At 47.1% G+C, this 12,109-nt stretch overlaps 1 protein-coding gene across 2 annotated transcripts in view; it reads left to right on the top strand.

Annotated features, from left to right (window-relative positions):
• Positions 1-12,109, top strand: part of DLK2 (delta like non-canonical Notch ligand 2) — a 182,211-nt gene that overhangs the window by 37,340 nt on the left and 132,762 nt on the right. The window contains exon 1 of one of the 2 annotated variants that reach the window (XM_069608807.1): positions 1,699-1,781. The exons of the other annotated variant lie outside the window; for it this stretch is intronic. The gene's annotated coding sequence lies outside the window, so the exon portion shown is untranslated. Of the gene's footprint in view, positions 1-1,698; positions 1,782-12,109 lie in introns of those variants that run through there. 2 annotated transcript variants of the gene reach the window in all.

The raw sequence follows: 12,109 nt of genomic DNA, 5'->3' as shown, positions 1-12,109 counted from the left end.
CTGTGAGAGGTATGATATTCCAAACGACTTAGCTCTCCACAGTCCAGCAGTTATTAAAAGGAGACTTAAGGAATCGGACTGGATTGACGCGATCGGCAAGGTTAGAACATACCATCGATCCGCTGCCTTGCTGATTGACGTGAGACCAGTTGGAACGTGTCCCGATTAGCTGTGTAAATCACCAGCTAGATATTGGCAATCAAGGGTGATGAGGCTGTAGCTAAATTTGATGCTGACCAAGTGTGGGTGCCAGGAGCAAAGTTCCCAGATCATTAAGGTGATGCCGGTTTTGCTCAGTGCCCGACGAGGTGCAGACCATGGACACATAATATTGCACTGTAGCGCCCTGGAGGCGAGGCGCTTGTTTTCTTTCGGTCACCTGCTCCAACACTGATCAGGTCCCCACTGAAAGAGTGTGGCGGCTTGTTATGAATTCCTACAGCCGCAGTGATTGGATGGTCGCCGCAATCCACTTCTTGAAAGAGGTTCTAGAAGCGGGGAAATAAGTGAAAGGGGGGGGAAATGACTTTACTCGTGTTCTTATCTGTAGGCTCTCACATGTGTCTCTCTATTTGGTTTCCTTGTTTGTCCTGTGTACTCACATGTATCTTGTAACTGCATTGTATTATGCAATTTTAACATGTATTCTGCATTATGTAATTTTATTTTAACAAATTTCAATGAATTTCTATGTCTTGTTAAAGGTTACTTGGTAACCAAGTAACAATTAAAAAATCAATGCATTAATGGTGGGAATGTTGCAAAGGCCCTAGGAACGGGCCCGAAATGTGTGCGGTTATAAGGGATCGTAATGAGTACCTAAACAGTGCACCCGAGACAGGGTAGGATAGACTGGCATAGGATCTCCAGGATGTGTTGGCATCTGTTGCACATGACATCATTGGCAGGGCTAGATCTCTTCAAGAATTTCCATAAGATATTCGGTTTTAAAAAAAATGACCCATCCTGACATTTTTCAGCTGGAAAATTAAACGAACCATTTTACAGTCCTATTTTAAATCTACAAAACAAAGGGGCAGTGCCATGTGGTAGAGCGTTGTAATGGGTTGTCTTAGTGATTGTGTATTTTTGGATGGAACAATACTAGAGTTCTCTGACCGCGCTCAAGGGCAGTGTCGGCTACCAAATGAAGCGGGTGTTACCATGAAATAGTCTATTCTAACATTCACCTGACTGCCATATGAAGGTCTTCATAACTAGTCACAGAGCTGAGGAACACACTTGGTAATACATTGTTATGCGCGTGTGTTGCCTTGTTAGTTTGACTCCCCTTATTTTCATCGGCACATCTTGCGTAATTAAAGAATGTGAGTCTTAATTACCACCCGACTGGCAAGCAGCGCTTTCATTCCAGCGGTAACAACATTTATGCACTGAAGTAATACAAAAAATCCTAATCAGAAGTTGGACAATCAGCTTTAAAAAAAAGTGTTTATGGTGGTGAAATCTGGAAGAATTGGTGAACGGTGGAATATCTCGGCTGGTGGGCCTGCCGTGAGCCCCCCTGTCAGGCCATCTGTAGAGTGACGCTGCACTTGCAGCTGAGGTGCAGGAGCCTCCTCACGAGCCAGTGAGTTCGGAGCTATTTATAGGTTTCAGGGAAACCAAAGGTGCGACTCGTCCTCGTGCAGGCTGGGTGGGGGCGGGGGTGGGTCGCGGAACACCGAGCTCCCAGCAGCTGTTGGGAAAGGACCTTCTCGGGGGACCCCACGGGAGCAAAATGTGGAGACCACGGTGATGATGTGGCATTGTAAGGCGATGTGAGTACATATTTATCATGTGTAAAGCTCTAGGCAGAGTACAGTAAGATTAGATTATAAATAGAGCTGGGTGACGTCAGAGCGCCTACACCATCTGGCTTAATGTAATAGCCATGTATACTGCCGTCTCGGCCCTTTTGGGGAGAATAACACACACAGTAAACATTGCAATAGTCGCAGAGCCCCTCCAGTGGCAGATGCTGATTGGGGGGTCATTGAGAGAGACTGCAGCACGGGGCGTGTGATTGGGAAAGGGGTTCAGTTTCGGGGTGATTGGTTACAAGAGCTGTGTAGGATGAGAGACTTGGGAGAGGGGCACTATAGGAGCGAGTCTCGTTCAGGGCATTTGGGGGAGGAGTTTAGGATGGCTGATTGGGAAACACTGCATCAATGCTGGTGGTTTTGGGAAAGTGTTGCAGTGTATCCGGTGAATGTGGTACAAGTTTTACAGAAAATTTGATTTTGGGAAGCTATTGCAGGGTGTATTTGAGAAAGCTTTGGCACTGTATGGGATTCATTTGGGAAACCTGTTGCATTGTATCGGCTGCAGTTGGGGAAGCTTTTGCCTTGTATCGGATGCAGTTGGGGAAGCTTTTGCCTTGTATCGATGCAGTTGGGGAAGCTTTTGCATTGTATTAGATGCAGTTGGGGAAGCTTTTGCATTGTATTGGATGCAGTTGGTGAAGCTTTTGCATTGTATTGGATGCAGTTGGGGAAGCTTTTGTCTTGTATCGGCTGCAGTTGGGGAAGCTTTTGCCTTGTATAGGATGCATTTGGGAAACCTGTTGCATTGTATCGCTGCAGTTGGGGAAGCTTTTGCCTTGTATAGGATGCAGTTGAGGAAGCTTTTGCCTTGTATCGGCTGCAGTTGGGGAAGCTTTTGCCTTGTATAGGATGCAGTTGGGGAAGCTTTTGCCTTGTATCGGATGCAGTTGGGGAAGCTTTTGCCTTGTATCGGATGCAGTTGGGAAGCTTTTGCATTGTATCGGATGCAGTTGGGGAAGCTTTTGCCTTGTATAGGATGCAGTTGGGGAAGCTTTTGCCTTGTATAGGATGCAGTTGGGAAGCTTTTGCATTGTAATGGATGCAGTTGGGGAAGCTTTTGTCTTGTATCGGCTGCAGTTGGGGAAGCTTTTGCCTTGTATAGGATGCATTTGGGAAACCTGTTGCATTGTATCGGATGCAGTTGGGGAAGCTTTTGCATTGTATAGGATGCAGTTGGGGAAGCTTTTGCATTATATCGGCTGCAGTTGGGTAAGCTTTTGCCTTGTATAGGATGAAGTTGGGGAAGCTTTTGCATTGTACCGAATGCAGTTGGGGAAGCTTTTGCCTTGTATAGGATGCATTTGGGAAACCTGTTGCATTGTATCGGATGCAGTTGGGGAAGCTTTTGCATTGTATTGGATGCAGTTGGGGAAGCTTTTGTCTTGTATCGGCTGCAGTTGGGGAAGCTTTTGCCTTGTATAGGATGCATTTGGGAAACCTGTTGCATTGTATTGGATGGAGTTGGGGAAGCTTTTGCCTTGTATCGGCTGCAGTTGGGGAAGCTTTTGCCTTGTATCGGCTGCAGTTGGGGAAGCTTTTGCCTTGTATCGGATGCAGTTGGGGAAGCTTTTGCCTTGTATCGGATGCAGGTGGGGAAGCTTTTGCCTTGTATAAGATGCAGTTGGGGAAGCTTTTGCCTTGTATAGGATGCAGTTGGGGAAGCTTTTGCCTTGTATAGGATGCAGTTGGGAATCTTTTGCATTCTATAGGATGCAGTTGGGGAAGCTTTTGCTTTGTATAGGATGCACTTGGGGAAACTTTTGCCCTGAATAGGATGCAGTTGGGGAAGCTTTTTTCTTGTATCGGCTGCAGCCGGGGAAGCTTTTGCCTTGTACAGAATGCAGTTGGGGAAGCTTTTGCTTTGTATAGGATGCAATTCGGGAAGCTTTTGCATTGTATCGGATGCAGTTGGGGAAGCTTTTGCATTGTATTGGATGCAGTTGGGGAAGCTTTTGCCTTGTATAGGATGCAGTTGGGGAAGCTTTTGCCTTGTATAGGATACAGTTGGGGAAGCTTTTGCCTTGTATAGGATGCAGTTGGGGAAGCTTTTGCATTATATCGGCTGCAGTTGGGGAAGCTTTTGCCTTGCATAGGATGCAGTTGGGGAAGCTTTTGCCTTGTATCGGCTGCAGTTGGGGAAGCTTTTTCATTGTATTGGATGAAGTTGGGGAAGCTTTTGCATTGTACCGAATGCAGTTGGGGAAGATTTTGCCTTGTATCGGCTGCAGTTGGGGAAGCTTTTGCCTTGTATCGGCTGCAGTTGGGGAAGCTTTTGCATTGTATCGGCTGCAGTTGGGGAAGCTTTTGCATTGTATTGGATGAAGTTGGGGAAGCTTTTGCCTTGTATCGGCTGCAGTTGGGGAAGCTTTTGCCTTGTATAGGATGCATTTGTGAAACCTGTTGCATTGTATCGGATGGAGTTGGGGAAGCTTTTGCCTTGTATCGGCTGCAGTTGGGGAAGCTTTTGCCTTGTATCGGCTGCAGTTGGGGAAGCTTTTGCCTTGTATCGGATGCAGGTGGGGAAGCTTTTGGCTTGTATAAGATGCAGTTGGGGAAGCTTTTGCCTTGTATAGGATGCAGTTGGGGAAGCTTTTACCTTGTATAGAATGCAGTTGGGAATCTTTTGCATTCTATCGGCTGCAGTTGATGAATCTTTTGCATTCTATAGGATGCAGTTGGGGGAAGCTTTTGCCTTGTATAGGATGCAGTTGGGGAAGCTTTTGCCTTGTATCGGCTGCAGCCGGGAAGCTTTTGCCTTGTATAGAATGCAGTTGGGGAAGCTTTTGCTTTGTAAAGGATGCAATTCGGGAAGCTTTTGCATTGTATCGGATGCAGTTGGGGAAGCTTTTGCATTGTATCGGATGTAGTTAGGGAAGCTTTTGCATTGTATCGGATGCAGTTGGGGAAGCTTTTGCCTTGCATAGGATGCAGTTGGGGAAGCATTTGCCTTGTATAGGATGCAGTTGGGAAGCTTTTGCATTGTATTGGATGCAGTTGGGGAAGCTTTTGTCTTGTATCGGCTGCAGTTGGGGAAGCTTTTGCCTTGTATAGGATGCATTTGGGAAACCTGTTGCATTGTATCGGATGCAGTTGGGGAAGCTTTTGCATTGTATAGGATGCAGTTGGGGAAGCTTTTGCCTTGTATAGGATGCAGTTGGGAAGCTTTTGCCTTGTATCGGATGCAGTTGGGAAGCTTTTGCATTGTATCGGATGCAGTTGGGGAAGCTTTTGCCTTGTATAGGATGCAGTTGGGGAAGCTTTTGCCTTGTATAGGATGCAGTTGGGAAGCTTTTGCATTGTATTGGATGCAGTTGGGGAAGCTTTTGCTTTGTATAGGATGCACTTGGGGAAACTTTTGCCCTGTATAGGATGCAGTTGGGGAAGCTTTTTTCTTGTATCGGCTGCAGCCGGGGAAGCTTTTGCCTTGTACAGAATGCAGTTGGGGAAGCTTTTGCTTTGTATAGGATGCAATTCGGGAAGCTTTTGCATTGTATCGGATGCAGTTGGGGAAGCTTTTGCATTGTATCGGATGCAGTTGGGGAAGCTTTTGCCTTGTATAGGATGCAGTTGGGGAAGCTTTTGCCTTGTATAGGATGCAGTTGGGGAAGCTTTTGCATTATATCGGCTGCAGTTGGGGAAGCTTTTGCATTATATCTGCTGCAGTTGGGGAAGCTTTTGCATTATATCGGCTGCAGTTGGGGAAGCTTTTGCCTTGCATAGGATGCAGTTGGGGAAGCTTTTGCCTTGTATCGGCTGCAGTTGGGGAAGCTTTTGCATTGTATTGGATGAAGTTGGGGAAGCTTTTGCATTGTACCGAATGCAGTTGGGGAAGATTTTGCCTTGTATCGGCTGCAGTTGGGGAAGCTTTTGCCTTGTATCGGCTGCAGTTGGGGAAGCTTTTGCATTGTATCGGCTGCAGTTGGGGAAGCTTTTGCATTGTATTGGATGAAGTTGGCGAAGCTTTTGCCTTGTATCGGCTGCAGTTGGGGAAGCTTTTGCCTTGTATAGGATGCATTTGTGAAACCTGTTGCATTGTATCGGATGGAGTTGGGGAAGCTTTTGCCTTGTATCGGCTGCAGTTGGGGAAGCTTTTGCCTTGTATCGGCTGCAGTTGGGGAAGCTTTTGCCTTGTATCGGATGCAGGTGGGGAAGCTTTTGGCTTGTATAAGATGCAGTTGGGGAAGCTTTTGCCTTGTATAGGATGCAGTTGGGGAAGCTTTTACCTTGTATAGAATGCAGTTGGGAATCTTTTGCATTCTATCGGCTGCAGTTGATGAATCTTTTGCATTCTATAGGATGCAGTTGGGGGAAGCTTTTGCCTTGTATAGGATGCAGTTGGGGAAGCTTTTGCCTTGTATCGGCTGCAGCCGGGAAGCTTTTGCCTTGTATAGAATGCAGTTGGGGAAGCTTTTGCTTTGTATAGGATGCAATTCAGGAAGCTTTTGCATTGTATCGGATGCAGTTGGGGAAGCTTTTGCATTGTATCGGATGTAGTTAGGGAAGCTTTTGCATTGTATCGGATGCAGTTGGGGAAGCTTTTGCCTTGCATAGGATGCAGTTGGGGAAGCATTTGCCTTGTATAGGATGCAGTTGGGAAGCTTTTGCATTGTATTGGATGCAGTTGGGGAAGCTTTTGTCTTGTATCGGCTGCAGTTGGGGAAGCTTTTGCCTTGTATAGGATGCATTTGGGAAACCTGTTGCATTGTATCGGATGCAGTTGGGGAAGCTTTTGCATTGTATAGGATGCAGTTGGGGAAGCTTTTGCATTATATCGGCTGCAGTTGGGTAAGCTTTTGCCTTGTATAGGATGAAGTTGGGGAAGCTTTTGCATTGTACCGAATGCAGTTGGGGAAGCTTTTGCCTTGTATAGGATGCATTTGGGAAACCTGTTGCATTGTATCGGATGCAGTTGGGGAAGCTTTTGCATTGTATTGGATGCAGTTGGGGAAGCTTTTGTCTTGTATCGGCTGCAGTTGGGGAAGCTTTTGCCTTGTATAGGATGCATTTGGGAAACCTGTTGCATTGTATCGGATGGAGTTGGGGAAGCTTTTGCCTTGTATCGGCTGCAGTTGGGGAAGCTTTTGCCTTGCATCGGCTGCAGTTGGGGAAGCTTTTGCCTTGTATCGGATGCAGTTGGGGAAGCTTTTGCCTTGTATCGGATGCAGGTGGGGAAGCTTTTGCCTTGTATAAGATGCAGCTGGGGAAGCGTTTGCCTTGTATAGGATGCAGTTGGGGAAGCTTTTGCCTTGTATAGGATGCATTTGGGAAACCTGTTGCATTGTATCGCTGCAGTTGGGGAATCTTTTGCATTCTATAGGATGCAGTTGGGGAAGCTTTTGCCTTGTATAGGATGCAGTTGGGGAAGCTTTTGCCTTGTATCGGCTGCAGTTGGGGAAGCTTTTGCCTTGTATAGGATGCAGTTGGGGAAGCTTTTGCCTTGTATCGGATGCAGTTGGTGAAGCTTTTGCCTTGTATCGGATGCAGTTGGGAAGCTTTTGCATTGTATCGGATGCAGTTGGGGAAGCTTTTGCCTTGTATAGGATGCAGTTGGGGAAGCTTTTGCCTTGTATAGGATGCAGTTGGGAAGCTTTTGCATTGTATTGGATGCAGTTGGGGAAGCTTTTGTCTTGTATCGGCTGAAGTTGGGGAAGCTTTTGCCTTGTATAGGATGCATTTGGGAAACCTGTTGCATTGTATCGGATGCAGTTGGGGAAGCTTTTGCATTGTATAGGATGCAGTTGGGGAAGCTTTTGCATTATATCGGCTGCAGTTGGGTAAGCTTTTGCCTTGTATAGGATGAAGTTGGGGAAGCTTTTGCATTGTACCGAATGCAGTTGGGGAAGCTTTTGCCTTGTATATGATGCATTTGGGAAACCTGTTGCATTGTATCGGATGCAGTTGGGGAAGCTTTTGCATTGTATTGGATGCAGTTGGGGAAGCTTTTGTCTTGTATCGGCTGCAGTTGGGGAAGCTTTTGCCTTGTATAGGATGCATTTGGGAAACCTGTTGCATTGTATCGGATGGAGTTGGGTAAGCTTTTGCCTTGTATCGGCTGCAGTTGGGGAAGCTTTTGCCTTGTATCGGCTGCAGTTGGGGAAGCTTTTGCCTTGTATCGGATGCAGTTGGGGAAGCTTTTGCCTTGTATCGGATGCAGGTGGGGAAGCTTTTGCCTTGTATAAGATGCAGCTGGAGAAGCTTTTGCCTTGTATAGGATGCAGTTGGGGAAGCTTTTGCCTTGTATAGGATGCAGTTGGGAATCTTTTGCATTCTATCGGCTGCAGTTGGGCAATCTTTTGCATTCTATAGGATGCAGTTGGGGGAAGCTTTTGCCTTGTATAGGATGCAGTTGGGGAAGCTTTTGCCTTGTATCGGCTGCAGCCGGGGAAGCTTTTGCCTTCTATAGAATGCAGTTGGGGAAGCTTTTGCTTTGTATAGGATGCAATTCGGGAAGCTTTTGCATTGTATCGGATGCAGTTGGGGAAGCTTTTGCATTGTATCGGATGCAGGTGGGGAAGCTTTATCCTTGTATAGGATGCAGTTGGGGAAGCTTTTGCCTTGTATAGGATGCAGTTGGGGAAGCTTTTGCCTTCTATAGGATGCAGTTGGGGAAGCTTCTTCCTTGTATAGGATGCAGTTGGGGAAGTTTTTGCATTATATCAGATGTAGTTGGGGAAGCTTTTGCATTATATCGGCTGCAGTTGGGGAAGCTTTTGCCTTGTATAGGATGCAGTTGGGGAAGCTTTTGCCTTGTATAGGATGCAGCTGGGGAACCTTTTGCCTTGTATAGGATGCAGTTGGAGAAGCTTTTGCATTGTATCGCTGCAGTTGGGGAAGCTTTTGCATTCTATAGGATGCAGTTGGGGAAGCTTTTGCTTTGTATAGGATGCACTTGGGGAAACTTTTGCCCTGTATAGGATGCAGTTGGGGAAGCTTTTTTCTTGTATCGGCTGCAGCCGGGGAAGCTTTTGCCTTGTACAGAATGCAGTTGGGGAAGCTTTTGCTTTGTATAGGATGCAATTCGGGAAGCTTTTGCATTGTATCGGATGCAGTTGGGGAAGCTTTTGCATTGTATCGGATGCAGTTGGGGAAGCTTTTGCCTTGTATAGGATGCAGTTGGGGAAGCTTTTGCCTTGTATAGGATGCAGTTGGGGAAGCTTTTGCCTTGTATAGGATGCAGTTGGGGAAGCTTTTGCATTATATCGGCTGCAGTTGGGGAAGCTTTTGCATTATATCTGCTGCAGTTGGGGAAGCTTTTGCATTATATCGGCTGCAGTTGGGGAAGCTTTTGCCTTGCATAGGATGCAGTTGGGGAAGCTTTTGCCTTGTATAGGATGAAGTTGGGGAAGCTTTTGCATTGTACCGAATGCAGTTGGGGAAGATTTTGCATTGTATCGGCTGCAGTTGGGGAAGTTTTTGCATTGTATCGGCTGCAGTTGGGGAAGCTTTTGCATTGTATTGGATGAAGTTGGGGAAGCTTTTGCCTTGTATCGGCTGCAGTTGGGGAAGCTTTTGCCTTATATAGGATGCATTTGTGAAACCTGTTGCATTGTATCGGATGGAGTTGGGGAAGCTTTTGCCTTGTATCGGCTGCAGTTGGGGAAGCTTTTGCCTTGTATCGGCTGCAGTTGGGGAAGCTTTTGCCTTGTATCGGATGCAGGTGGGGAAGCTTTTGCCTTGTATAAGATGCAGTTGGGGAAGCTTTTGCCTTGTATAGGATGCAGTTGGGGAAGCTTTTACCTTGTATAGAATGCAGTTGGGAATCTTTTGCATTCTATCGGCTGCAGTTGGGGAATCTTTTGCATTCTATAGGATGCAGTTGGGGGAAGCTTTTGCCTTGTATAGGATGCAGTTGGGGAAGCTTTTGCCTTGTATCGGCTGCAGCCGGGAAGCTTTTGCCTTGTATAGAATGCAGTTGGGGAAGCTTTTGCTTTGTATAGGATGCAATTCGGGAAGCTTTTGCATTGTATCGGATGTAGTTGGGGAAGCTTTTGCATTGTATCGGATGCAGTTGGGGAAGCTTTTGCCTTGCATAGGATGCAGTTGGGGAAGCATTTGCCTTGTATAGGATGAAGTTGGGGAAGCTTTTGCATTGTACCGAATGCAGTTGGGGAAGCTTTTGCATTGTATCGGATGCAGTTCGGGAAGCTTTTGCATTGTATCGGATGCAGTTGGGGAAGCTTTTGCATTGTATCGGCTGCAGTTGGGGAATCTTTTGCATTCTATAGGATGCAGTTGGGGGAAGCTTTTGCCTTGTATAGGATGCAGTTGGGGAAGCTTTTGCCTTGTATAGGATGCAGTTGGGGAAGCTTTTGCCTTGTATAGGATGCAGTTGGGGAAGCTTTTGCATTATATCGGCTACAGTTGGGGAAGCTTTTGCATTGTATCGGCTGCAGTTGGGGAAGCTTTTGCATTGTATCGGCTGCAGTTGGGGAAGCTTTTGCCTTGCATAGGATGCAGTTGGGGAAGCTTTTGCATTGTATAGGGTGCACTTGGGGAAACCTTTGCCCTGTATAGGATGCAGTTGGGGAAGCTTTTTCCTTGTATCGGCTGCAGCCGGGGAAGCTTTTGCTTTGTATAGAATGCAGTTGGGGAAGCTTTTGCTTTGTATAGGATGCAATTCGGGAAGCTTTTGCATTGTATCGGATGCAGTTGGGGAAGCTTTTGCATTGTATCGGATGCAGTTGGGGAAGCCTTTGCCTTGTATAGGATGCAGTTGGGGAAGCTTTTGCCTTGTATAGGATGCAGTTGGGGAAGCTTTTGCATTATATCAGATGTAGTTGGGGAAGCTTTTGCATTATATCGGCTGCAGTTGGGTAAGCTTTTGCCTTGTATAGGATGCAGTTGGGGAAGCTTTTGCATTGTACCGAATGCAGTTGGGGAAGCTTTTGCATTGTTCGAATGCAGTTGGGGAAGCTTTTGCATTGTATCGGCTGCAGTTGGGGAAGCTTTTGCATTCTATAGGATGCAGTTGGGAAGCTTTTGCATTGTATCGGCTGCAGTTGGGGAAGCTTTTGAATTGTATCGGATGCAGTCGGGGAAGCTTTTGCCTTGTATAGGATGCAGTTGGGAAAGCTTTTACATTATATCGGATGCAGTTCGGGAAGCTTTTGCAAGGCATGGAGGCAAGTTCCAGAGGACTGTCGAGGGTGCTAGGGACCTCTTCCTAGAGAACCGGCTCATTCGCAGAAGGTTGGAGGTAGATGAGCGGAGGTCTAGGGAAGGACAGTATTTAGGTAGGCAACGTTGCAGATAGGTAGGTCCCAGGCCCCAGAATGCCTTGTGGACAATGCAGAGGGTCTTGAACTTGATCCTTGCAGCCACAGGGAGCCAGTGGAGGGATTTCAATGCCAGAGAGATGCAGTCCCTGGGCTTCAGGCCAAGGATAAGTCTTGCGGTTCTGTTCTGGATGAGTTGCAGAGGGCGCAGAGCAGAGGCAGGGAGATTGTGAAAGAGACTGTTGCAGTAGTCCAGCCATGAGAGAACTAAGGCTCTGAAGACAGTGAGCCGCTGGGGGAAGGTGAGAAAAGGAAGAGTAACTCTGAGGAGGTTTAGCTAGTAGCTGGACTCTTTAGAGATGTCCGAAATGTGAGGAGAGAAAAAGAGAGTGGAGTCGAAGATGATCCCAAGGTGTTTTGCCTCGCAGGTGGGTGTGGGCGCAGGGCCAAGGGAAGCCGACCAGAGTGAGAATGGGAAAGCGGGAGCAGGAGTCCCAATGCGAACAATCTCAGTTGTACTGGCGTTGAGGCAGAGGTTGTTTGCAGCACACCATGACTGAATTGCGGACAGACAGATATGAGCGAGGTAAAGGGGTGGCGGGGGGTAGGCTGAAGGAGAGTTTTGTGTCATCCGCATATCACTGGAAGTTGGAGATGAAAGTGGCTATCACACGTGCAAGGGCAGCCATGTAGAAATTGACGAACCAGGGGGATAGGTTAGAACCCTGCGGAATGCCACAGGTTGGAAGAGTGATAGTAGAAAGAAAGGACCCACGTTCCACCTGGGATGGGCGGTCCGATAGGAAGGACTTTAGCCACGCCAGAGCCTGACCTTTGATTCCCAGGGTGTGATGCCGACGTGCAATCAGGATGTTGTGGTTTACAGTGTCAAAGGCAGAGGAGAGGTCAAGAAGAATGAGGACAGAGGGAGTGTTAGTGTCGAGAATTGAGAGCAGGTCTTCATGGGTGTTCAGAAGAGCCGTGTCCATGCCTCTGGATGCTCTCAAGCCAGACTGATGGTCGTGGAAACAACCAGCAGTTTTAATGTGGAGGGTGGGCTGAGAGATA

This window comes from Ambystoma mexicanum, chromosome 4q (assembly GCF_040938575.1).
Source record: "Ambystoma mexicanum isolate Mex_15411 chromosome 4q, UKY_AmexF1_1, whole genome shotgun sequence".
Lineage (NCBI taxonomy): Eukaryota > Metazoa > Chordata > Amphibia > Caudata > Ambystomatidae > Ambystoma > Ambystoma mexicanum.
The sequence above is the reverse complement of the archived record's forward strand: the minus strand, read 5'-3'. Positions and strand labels throughout refer to the sequence as shown.